Source organism: Gorilla gorilla, chromosome 18 (assembly GCF_029281585.2).
Source record: "Gorilla gorilla gorilla isolate KB3781 chromosome 18, NHGRI_mGorGor1-v2.1_pri, whole genome shotgun sequence".
In the NCBI taxonomy this organism is placed as follows: domain Eukaryota; kingdom Metazoa; phylum Chordata; class Mammalia; order Primates; family Hominidae; genus Gorilla; species Gorilla gorilla.
In genome coordinates this window covers 104,428,061-104,437,610 of record NC_073242.2, presented here as the reverse complement: position 1 = coordinate 104,437,610, position 9,550 = coordinate 104,428,061, and the positions used below count along the sequence as shown (strand labels likewise).

Here is a 9,550-nt window from a genome sequence, read left to right as displayed (position 1 = left end):
GAGATGGAATCTTGCTCTGTTGCCCAGGCTGGAGTGCAGTGACACAATCTCAGATCACTGCAATCTCTGTTTCCTGGGTTCAAGCAATTCTTCCACTTCAGCTTCCTGAGTAGGTGGGACTATAGGCGCGTGCCACCACGCCTGGCTAATTTTTGTATTTTTACTGGAGACGGGGTTTCATCATGTTGGCCAGGCTAGTCTTGAACCCCTGACCTCAAGTGATCTGCCTGCCTCAGCCTCCCAAAGTGCTGGGATTACAGGTGTGAGCCACTGCACTCGCTCAGGAAATGGTGCCGCCTTATGGTGTGTTTTATTGCAGTTGTGTCTCCTTTGAAGGCACGAACAAGGAAACTAAAGGAGTTATGTATTGCAAAGCTATGTAATATTACGTGAAACCTAGTGCACATTTTTTTCTGTCATGGAATTGAAAGTTTTGTTTTGTTTTGTTTTTTGTTTTTTGAGACGGAGTCTCGCTCTGTGGCCCAGGCCGGAGTGCAGTGGTGCGATCTCGGTTCACTGCAAGCTCCGCCTCCCGGGTTCATGCGATTCTCCTGCCTCTGCCTCCAGAGTAGCTGGGACTACAGGCGCCTGCCACCACGCCCGGCTAATTTTTTTGTATTTTTAGTAGGGACAGGGTTTCACTGTGTTAGCCAGGATGGTCTCGATCTCCTGACCTTGTGATCCGCCCACCTCGGCCTCCCAAAGTGCTGGGATTACAGGCGTGAGCCACCGTGCCCCGCCTGAAAGTTCATTTTATCTCTGGTATGTGTATCTGGCTTTACAAAGCAAATGTATCCATAGGAATATATTTCCAAATGTTTTTTTAAGAAAACTTTTTGTTATGAATTATAGACTCACAGGAAGTTTCAAAAACAGTACCTAGAGATCTTACGTACCCATCACGTAGCTTCCCCCAATGGCAACATTAGGCCAATTTAAAAATCATTGATGGGGGCTGGGAACGGTAACTCACATCTGTAATCCCAGCTGTTTGGGAAGCTCAGGTGGGTGGATCACTTGAGCCAAGAGTTCTACACCAGCCTGGGCAACATAGTGAAACCCCATCTCTATAAATAATACCAGAAAAATTAGCTGGGCTTGGTGACATTGTGCCTGTAGTCCCAGCTACTCGGGAGGCTGAGGCCAGAGGATCACCTGAGCCTGGGAGGTTGAGGCTGCCATGAGCCATGATTGCGCCACTGCATGGCAGCCTGGGTGACAGAGTGAGACCCTGTCTCAAAAAAATAAAAAATAAATAAATAAAAATTGAGCGACTTTCTCTGCACTCTATAATAAGTGAATTATAAAGTGTCCTGTAGGAGTCCTTATGTCATTGTTGCTTTATTTATTGCTTTAGCATATTCTTCTCCATTCTCCCCATCTTCACATTGTACCATAGGGAAGGGGTTAAGTCTCATGTACCTTTCTGGTACATTTCTCCCCAACAGCCTAAAAGATATGCAAGCTCCATTTTACTCCTTATGTTGAAGAAGCATATTTGGTTGAATATTCAGATTTCTTGTTTTGAGTTTATTTTGGTGGTGTTTGAAAACTTGAAAGGTTCTATATATATATATATATATTTTTTTTTTTTTTACATCATCTCTTCTTTTTTTTCTCTTCTAGCCTGAAAATGAAATTTCTTCAGACTGCAATCATGTAAGTACGGATTTTCTGTGATGCACCATATGTGCTTTATAGATATGATGACAGATTTTGGGATGCTCTTCCTGTTGTTCTGGGAAGTGCTATGTTTTCTTACAGTCTTAATCTTAAAAGGATGACAAACTTTAAGGACGCTGGTAAAATCAACAAATAACCCTTCATTGTAGAAGCCTGCAGGTTCTCCCAAATAATATTTATGTACTTAAATTTTTCTTCAGTTACAGCTACCATGTGAAAATAATTCTCTGCTTATCAAGTTTACAACTTTAGAATTTCCTGTTTTAAAGTTCTCTCATTTACTTATCACACAGTCATCTTCTTTTTGCCAAACGCAATAGTAGCACATTAAAAGGAGACTGATGTGAAATCAACTCTGTGCAAAAAGTATTGGGTGCTTTGGTAGAAGTCTATACAGAAGACATTGGAGACACAAAAATGAATTTTGTCCAGGTGAGTTGATGTCAGAAAAGGCTTAATAATGGAGATGAGGCCGGGCATGGTGGTTCACGCCTGTAATCCCACCTGTTTGGGAGGCTGAGGCAGGTAGATCACTTGAGACCAGGAGTTTGAGACCAGCCCAACCAACATGGAGAATCCCGTCTCCACTAAAAAAAAACAAAAAACAAAAATTAGCTGGGCATGGCGGTGCATGCCTGTAATCCCAGCTACTCTGGAGGCTGAGGCAGGAGAATCGCTTGAACCCAGGAGGCGGAGGTTTCATTGAGCCGAGATGGTGCCACTGCACTCCAGCCTGGGCGACAGAGCAAGACTTTGTCTTAAAGAAATCAATAAATAAAAGAGGTGACACTTGATCTGGGTCTTAGAAGAGGCACCTATATGTGGCAAAAGTCACTCTATCACATTGTAGAAGGTAGATGGGACCGGAGGCTGTATAAGCAGAGACAGATTGGCTATTTAGGTTAACTACTTACTCTTATGAAAACCTAGGTAAGTCAAGTACAAAATAAAACTAGAAGAGTACTAGAAGATTAGAGGGAAGGCTTTTCTAAATATGACACAACCCCAAAAGATGCTTTAAAAATATATATCTGCATCTATATCTGATTACATTAAAAGCTTTCTCCCCAAAAAATGTTTTGTAAAAAAGTATTCACAATGCAGATGAAAAGGACTATATTTGTTAATAGAAAATGCTATTAATAAACATAACAGACATGAATAGAATGTTCACAGGAAAAGAAAAAGGTGTCCAATAAACAGTAAAAAGTTTATTCTCCCTCAGAATCAAAAGCATAAAAATTCAGCAAAAAATGAGTGCACTGTTGTCATCCATTTGATTAGCAAATATCAAAAATTTGATAAATGGGTACGCACCTGTACTCCCAACTACTCGGGAGGCTGAGGCTGGAGGACCCCTTGAGCCAGGAGTTCGAGGTAGCAGTGACCTATGATCACAAAACTGCACTGCAGCCTGGGTAACAAAGTAAGACCCCCATCTCTTAAAAAGAAAAAAAAAAGGATAAATACACAGTATTGATAAGGATGTGTGTATTTAAGCATTCTCTAGCCCATAGATCAAAAAACTACAACACTTAGGCCAAATCCAGTCTACTACCTGTTTTTATACATAAAATTTTATTGAAACAGCCACACCATTTATTTATGTATTGCCAGTGGCTGCTTTTCACACTAGGATGGCAAAGTTGAGTAACTGCAACAGTGACTACAGTTCCCTCAGAACTGTTACTTTCTGGCCCTCTGCAGAAGAAGTTGGCTGAACCCTGTTTAAGCCTATGTATGGGAATAAAAACAAGCTATAAAACAGTCAACCTAAAATGCATATGTTTTGACCCAGCATTTCTACTTCTATGAATTTATGGATAGTTATACTTAAAAGAATGGATAGAGATGTGTCTATAAAAGGATATTTGTTGTGGCATTATTTATAAAGCAAGGGATTAGGGGAAAACCTCAAAATCCATCAATAGACTGAATCTGACAGAAGAGAAACCCAGAAAAAAGTTGATGTGTGCCTTGGAACTCTCAAAGAGCCAGCCGGGCGCAGTGGTCCACACCTGTAATCCCAGAATTTTGGAAGGCTGGGTGGATCACCTGAGGTCGGGAGTTTGAGACCAGCCTGGCCAATATAGTGAAACCCCTCTACTAAAAATAAAAAAATTAGCCAGGCGTCGTGGCACACCCCTGTAATCCTGGCTACTCGGGAGTCTGAAACAGGAAAATCGCTTGAACCAGGGAGATAGAAGTTGCAGTGAGATCATGCCACTGCCCTCCAGTCTGGGTGACAGAGTGAGACTCCATCTCAAAAAAAAAAAAAAAACTCTCAAAGAGCCAAGGAATAGGAAGGATATGATACTGCTGAAAATGGGGGACAAATAGTATCCAAAAAACAGGAGATTTGGTGGAAGGTCTATGTAAGAAGCAGTCAGGACTCTTTAGAGAACAATTGTATAACCCAGAAATTCTATAATATAGCATTCATAATGTCCCACATGCTATCAGAAATGGCTGGATATGAGAAGAAGCAGGAAGATATCAAGAGATAAAGTAGCCAACAGAGAGAGATCCAGAGAAGAGGTAATTCATATATTGGAATTATTAATAGCAGACAAGGACTTCAAATAACTAACAAAATAGAGGAAAATAAAATATTTTCCTGTAAATAAAATAGAGGAAAATAAAATATTTCCCTATAAATAAAATAGAGGAAAATTAAAATGGATGAAAATATGAAGTATTTCAACAGAGAATTAGTCTTTATTAAGAAAATCAGTTAGACATTTTTGGACTAAATATAATTTCAGAAATTAAGAACTTAGGGGTAGTTTTAAAAGACAGCTTTAGTGGACATAAAAACAGATTCATGGCCAGGTGCGGTGGTTCATGCCTGTAATCCCAGCACCTTGGGAGGTCAAGACAGGTGGATTACTTGAGGTCAGGAGTTCGAGACCAGCCTGTTCAACACGGTAAAAAACCCCATATCTACTAAAAATTACAAAATCAGCTGGGTGTGGTGGCAGGTGCCTGTAATCCCAGCTACTCAAGAGACTGAGGCGGGAGAATTGCTTGAATCTGGGAGGTGGAGGTTGCAGTGAACCAATATCGTACCACTGCACTCCAGCCTGGGCAACAGAGCGAGATTCTGTCTCAAAAAAAAAAAAAAAAAAAAGGTAGACAGAATGGGATAGAAGCAGTATTTGAAGAAATAATGGCCAAGATGTTTTCCAAATCTAATGAGAGGCATTAAGCCATAAATTCAACAAACTTAGTGAACCTCAAGAGAAATCCATACTCACCTAACAATTTTTTTTTTTTTTGAGACAGAATCTCGCTCTGTCACTGAGGCTGCAGTGCAATGGTGTGATCTCGGCTCACTGAAACTTCCGCCTCTGGGGTTGAAGTGATTCTCCTGCCTCAGCCTCCTGAGTAGCTGGGATTACAGGTGCCCGCAACCACGCCCAGCTAACTTTTGTATTTTTAGTAGGGACAGGGTTTCACCATGTTGGTCAGGCTGGTCTCGAACTCCTGACCTCAGGTGATCCACCCGCCTCGACTTGCCAAAGTACTGGGATTATAGGTGTGAGCCAGCACGCCCAGCCTAGACACATTATTAACAATCTGCCAAAACGGAAAGATAAAAAGAAAACTCAACAAGCAAGCAAAGAAAAAGAGACATTCTCTTGAGGGAAGGAAAATGACAGCTGGCTTCTCAACAAAGCAAGCAGTAGAAACTAGAGACAAATGAAACAATAAATGTAAAATGCTGAGAGAAAATGCCAACATGGAATTCTATACCCAGCAAAAAATACCCCTTTAAAAAATGAAAATAGGCCAGGCACCGTGGCTCACCCCTATAATCCCAGCATTTTGGGAGGTAGAGGCAGGCAGATCGCTTGAGGCTAGGAGTTGAAGACCAGCCTGGCCAACATGGTGAAATCCCGTCGCTACTAAAAATACAAAAATGGCCAGGTTTGGTGGCTCACACCTGTAAATCCAGCAGGCAGATCACTAGGTCAGGAGATCGAGACCATCCTGGCTAACACGGTGAAACCCCGTCTCTACTAAAAATACAAAAAAGTTAGCCAGGTGTGGTGGTGGGCGTCTGTAGTCCCAGCTGCTCGGGAGGCTGAGGCAGGAGAATGGTGTGACCCTGGGAGGCGGAGCTGGCAGTGAGCCGAGACCGCACCACTGCACTTCAGCCTGGGTGACAGAATGAGACTCCATCTCAAAAAAAAAAAAAAAAAATTAACCACCGCACCTGTAATCCCATCTACTTGGGAGGCTGAGGCATAAGAATCACTTGAACTGGGGAGGAAGAGGTTGCAGTGAGCTGAGATCCCGCCACGGCACTCACCCCTGGCCGACAGAGCAAGACTCTATCTCAAAAAAAATAAAATAGGTGTTATCAGACAAGCGAAAGCTGAGAATATTCATCTCCCACATTTGCACACTGTGAGAAATCCTAAATTCTTGAAGGTAAAAGGATCACAAATTGAAGCAGAGAAGTAGGAGCACTAGAAGAGAAAAATAATTGATACATATGACTATTATTCTTTCATTCTTTAAGATAACTGACTTGGCCAGGCGTGGTGGCTCACGCCTGTAATCCCAGCACTTTGGGAGGCCGAGGTGGGCGGATCACCTCAGGTCAGGAGTTCGAGACCAGCCTGGCCAACATGGCGAAACCCCATCTCCGCTAAAAATATAAAAATTAGCTGGGTGTGGTGGTGCACACCAGTAATCCCAGCTACTCAGGAGGCCAAGGCATGAGAATCACTTGAATCTGGGAGGTAGAGGTTGCAGTGAGCCGAGATAGCGCCATTGCACTCCAGCCTGGGCAAAAAGAGCAAAACTCCATCTCAAAAAAAAAAAAAAAGAACTGACTTAAGCCAAAGCATTAACACTTTACTTTCAGATTATAACGTGTAGAATAAAATATATGACAACAGTAGCACAAAGGGTGGGTAGGAATAAAAATATAATTTTACTTTGGAATATTCTTATATTGTATATGAGGTAGCATAATATCAATTCAATTTGGACTGTGACCAAGTTAAGGATGTATGATCAGGATACAGAGTTGTTTCACATAATGATTGTTCAGTTAATGGTATTTAGCCATCATGACCCTTACAAGTTGATAGCACTTTACCCAAAACACAGAATATGCCCTGAGACATTATTGTTTTAAGCAAATTTGCGTGTAGCGACTTACTCAACACTAGTCAGACTATCACATGGAACAAATTTGAATTCTACCTCATAGTTAGGAGTGCTAAAGGAGTGATAGCAGGAAGTGATCAAGTAGCATCTTCTGTTCCTCTTCAGTGTGTCTTGCACATACAGTATTTCTCCATGTCAAAAAGTGGTTTTTGGTGTTGGTTTTGTTTTGCTTTTTGAGACAAGGTCTTGGTCTGTCACGCAGGCTGGAGTGTAGTTGTGTGATCACGGCTCACTCCGGCTTCAATCTCCCAGGCTCAAGTGATCCTCCCACGTCAGCCTCCTGAGTAGCTGGGACTACAGATGCACACCACCATGCCCTGCTAATTTTTGTATTTTTTGTAGAGATGGGGTTTCACTTTGTTGCCCAGGCTGACCTCTAACTTCTGGGCTCAAGCAATCCAACCTTCTCAGCCTCACAAAGTGTTAGGACTACAGGTGTAAGCTGCTATACCCGGCCCAAAGTGTATTTTTTAAATCTCAAAGATTGATCTACAGGTAATGTCATGAATCTTTCCACATCAGTTTTTTCTAGGTGCCAAAGTTCTAAGGAAAAGAATTACTGTAAAATATGTCTTCATACTGATACTGAATGCCTGCCTCATAGTCAGTCATCTGATTTTACATTACTTTCCAGAGAATGATTCCCTCATACCCTGCCTTTACCAACCATCACCAACTCTCAAGTCTTCTCTTTCTCCCTTGGAGAGTACAATGACCTTCCATTATGTTATATTTTATGTACAAGTTATATTTTACTTTAAAATTGTTTGTTACTTATATACTATTTTCATTTTTCAATTGATACTTCTCTCTTGGAAAATTGTTTGGGTATCTGGCCAGCCTGAATAACTTCTATTTATTTATTTATTTTTGAGATGGAGTCTTGCTCTGTCTCTATTTTGTAGAGATGGGGGTCTTGCTCTGTGGCCCAGGCTGGTCTCCATCTCCTGGCCTCAAGTGATCTGCCTGCCTCAGCCTCCCAAAGTGCTGGGAATACAGGCATGAGCCACTGCGCCTGACCAGATAACTTGAACTTCATCACAATTAAAAACTTTTGTGCATCGGACACTATCAAGAAAGTTGAATGGCAGCCTATACAGTGAGAGAAAATACTTACAAATCATATACCTGATAAAGGGTCTAGTATTGAGATCATACAAAAACTCTTCCAACTCTAGAATAAAAAGCAAATTTTAAAACGGGCAATGGATTTGAATAGGCATTTCTCAGAAGAAAATATACAGATAGCCAGTTACACATGAAAAGATGCTCAACATCATTGTCATTAAGGAAATGCAGGGCTGGGTGGGGTGGCTCATACCTTTAATCCCAGCAGTTTGGAAAGTTAATACCGGAGGATAGTTTGAGGCCAGGAGTTCAAGACCAACCTGGGCAACATACGGAGACCCCCTATCTCTACAAAGAAGAATTTTAAAAATGTAGCCAGGCACGGTGGTATGATCATGCCACAGCCTGGGCAACAGAGTGAGACCCTGTCTCTTTAAAAAGCAAACAAAAAAAGGAAATGCGTATCCCAACCGCAATGAGATATTACTTCACGCTCATTAGGAAGGATGGGTGTAATCAAAACGGTGGACAATTAACAAATGTTGGTGTGAGTCTAGAGAAATTGCTGGTGGAATGTGAAGTAGTGCAGCCACTGTGGAAGACAGATTAGCAGTTCTTCAGAAAGTTAAATAGAGTTACTATATGACCCATGAGTTCCACTGCTAGATGTATACCCAAGAGAGTTGACACATTTTCACACAAAAATGTGTACATAAGTGTTCATAGCAGCATTATTATTAAAAGCTCAAAAATGGAAACAGCCCAAATACCTATTAACTGATTAATGGATAAATAAAACATGATGTAGCCATACAGTGAAATATCACTTTGCAAAAAAATGAAGTACTAATACATGTTACAACATGGATGAACCTCAATAACTGGACTCAAAAGATCACAAAAAGGACACAAAGACAGAAAGAAGATTAGTGGTTTCCAGGAACTCAGAGAAGTGGGGAATGGTAGGTGACTGCTAATAGATACAGAGTTTCTTTTGGGGAAATATTCTGGAATTAGTGGTGATGATTGTACAACCGTAACCTCTGAGTTGTGCTCTGGAAGGGTGAATTTTACAATGTAAATTCTATCTCAACAGAGTAGTATAACCAGCCCCCATGGAATCACCATACAGCTTCAAATATTAATTCAGATTGGTATTGGGTGATTTATATCCTTATGTACTTCCCCTCCCTTTGTATTCATTTGAAGCATAACCAAGACATCATATCATGTCATCTGTTAATATTTCAGTAAATACTCTAAAGGATAAGGACTTTAAAAACAAAAAAAGACCATAGTACCGTTGTCATATCTTAAAATACCATAATTCTTTAACATCATCAAATATCAAATTAGCATTCAAATTTCCAATTTTAGCACCCACCCTAGAAGGGAATTTATTTAATCTGATAAAACGTGTCTATAAAAAGGCCTACAGCAAGCATCATACTTCATGGTGAAATATTAACAGCTTTCTACCCAAGATTCGGAACAAGACATAGTTACTTATTATCATAGAGGTTCTAGCCAGTGCAGTAAGGCAAGAAAAAAGAAAACAGGTAATAATTAAAAAGGAAAAAAATTAAGCTGTCATTTTTTTTATTCTTTTTTTTTG

General features: G+C 40.8%; 1 protein-coding gene across 1 annotated transcript in view; it reads left to right on the top strand.

Moving 5' to 3' along the window:
- Positions 1–1,619: 1,619 nt before the first annotated feature.
- Positions 1,620–9,550, top strand: part of LOC115933368 (Golgi apparatus protein 1-like) — a 56,657-nt gene continuing 48,726 nt past the window's right edge. Inside the window, exon 1 of the mRNA XM_055366523.2 lies at positions 1,620–1,659. The gene's annotated coding sequence lies outside the window, so the exon portion shown is untranslated. The remainder of the gene's footprint in view (positions 1,660–9,550) is intronic.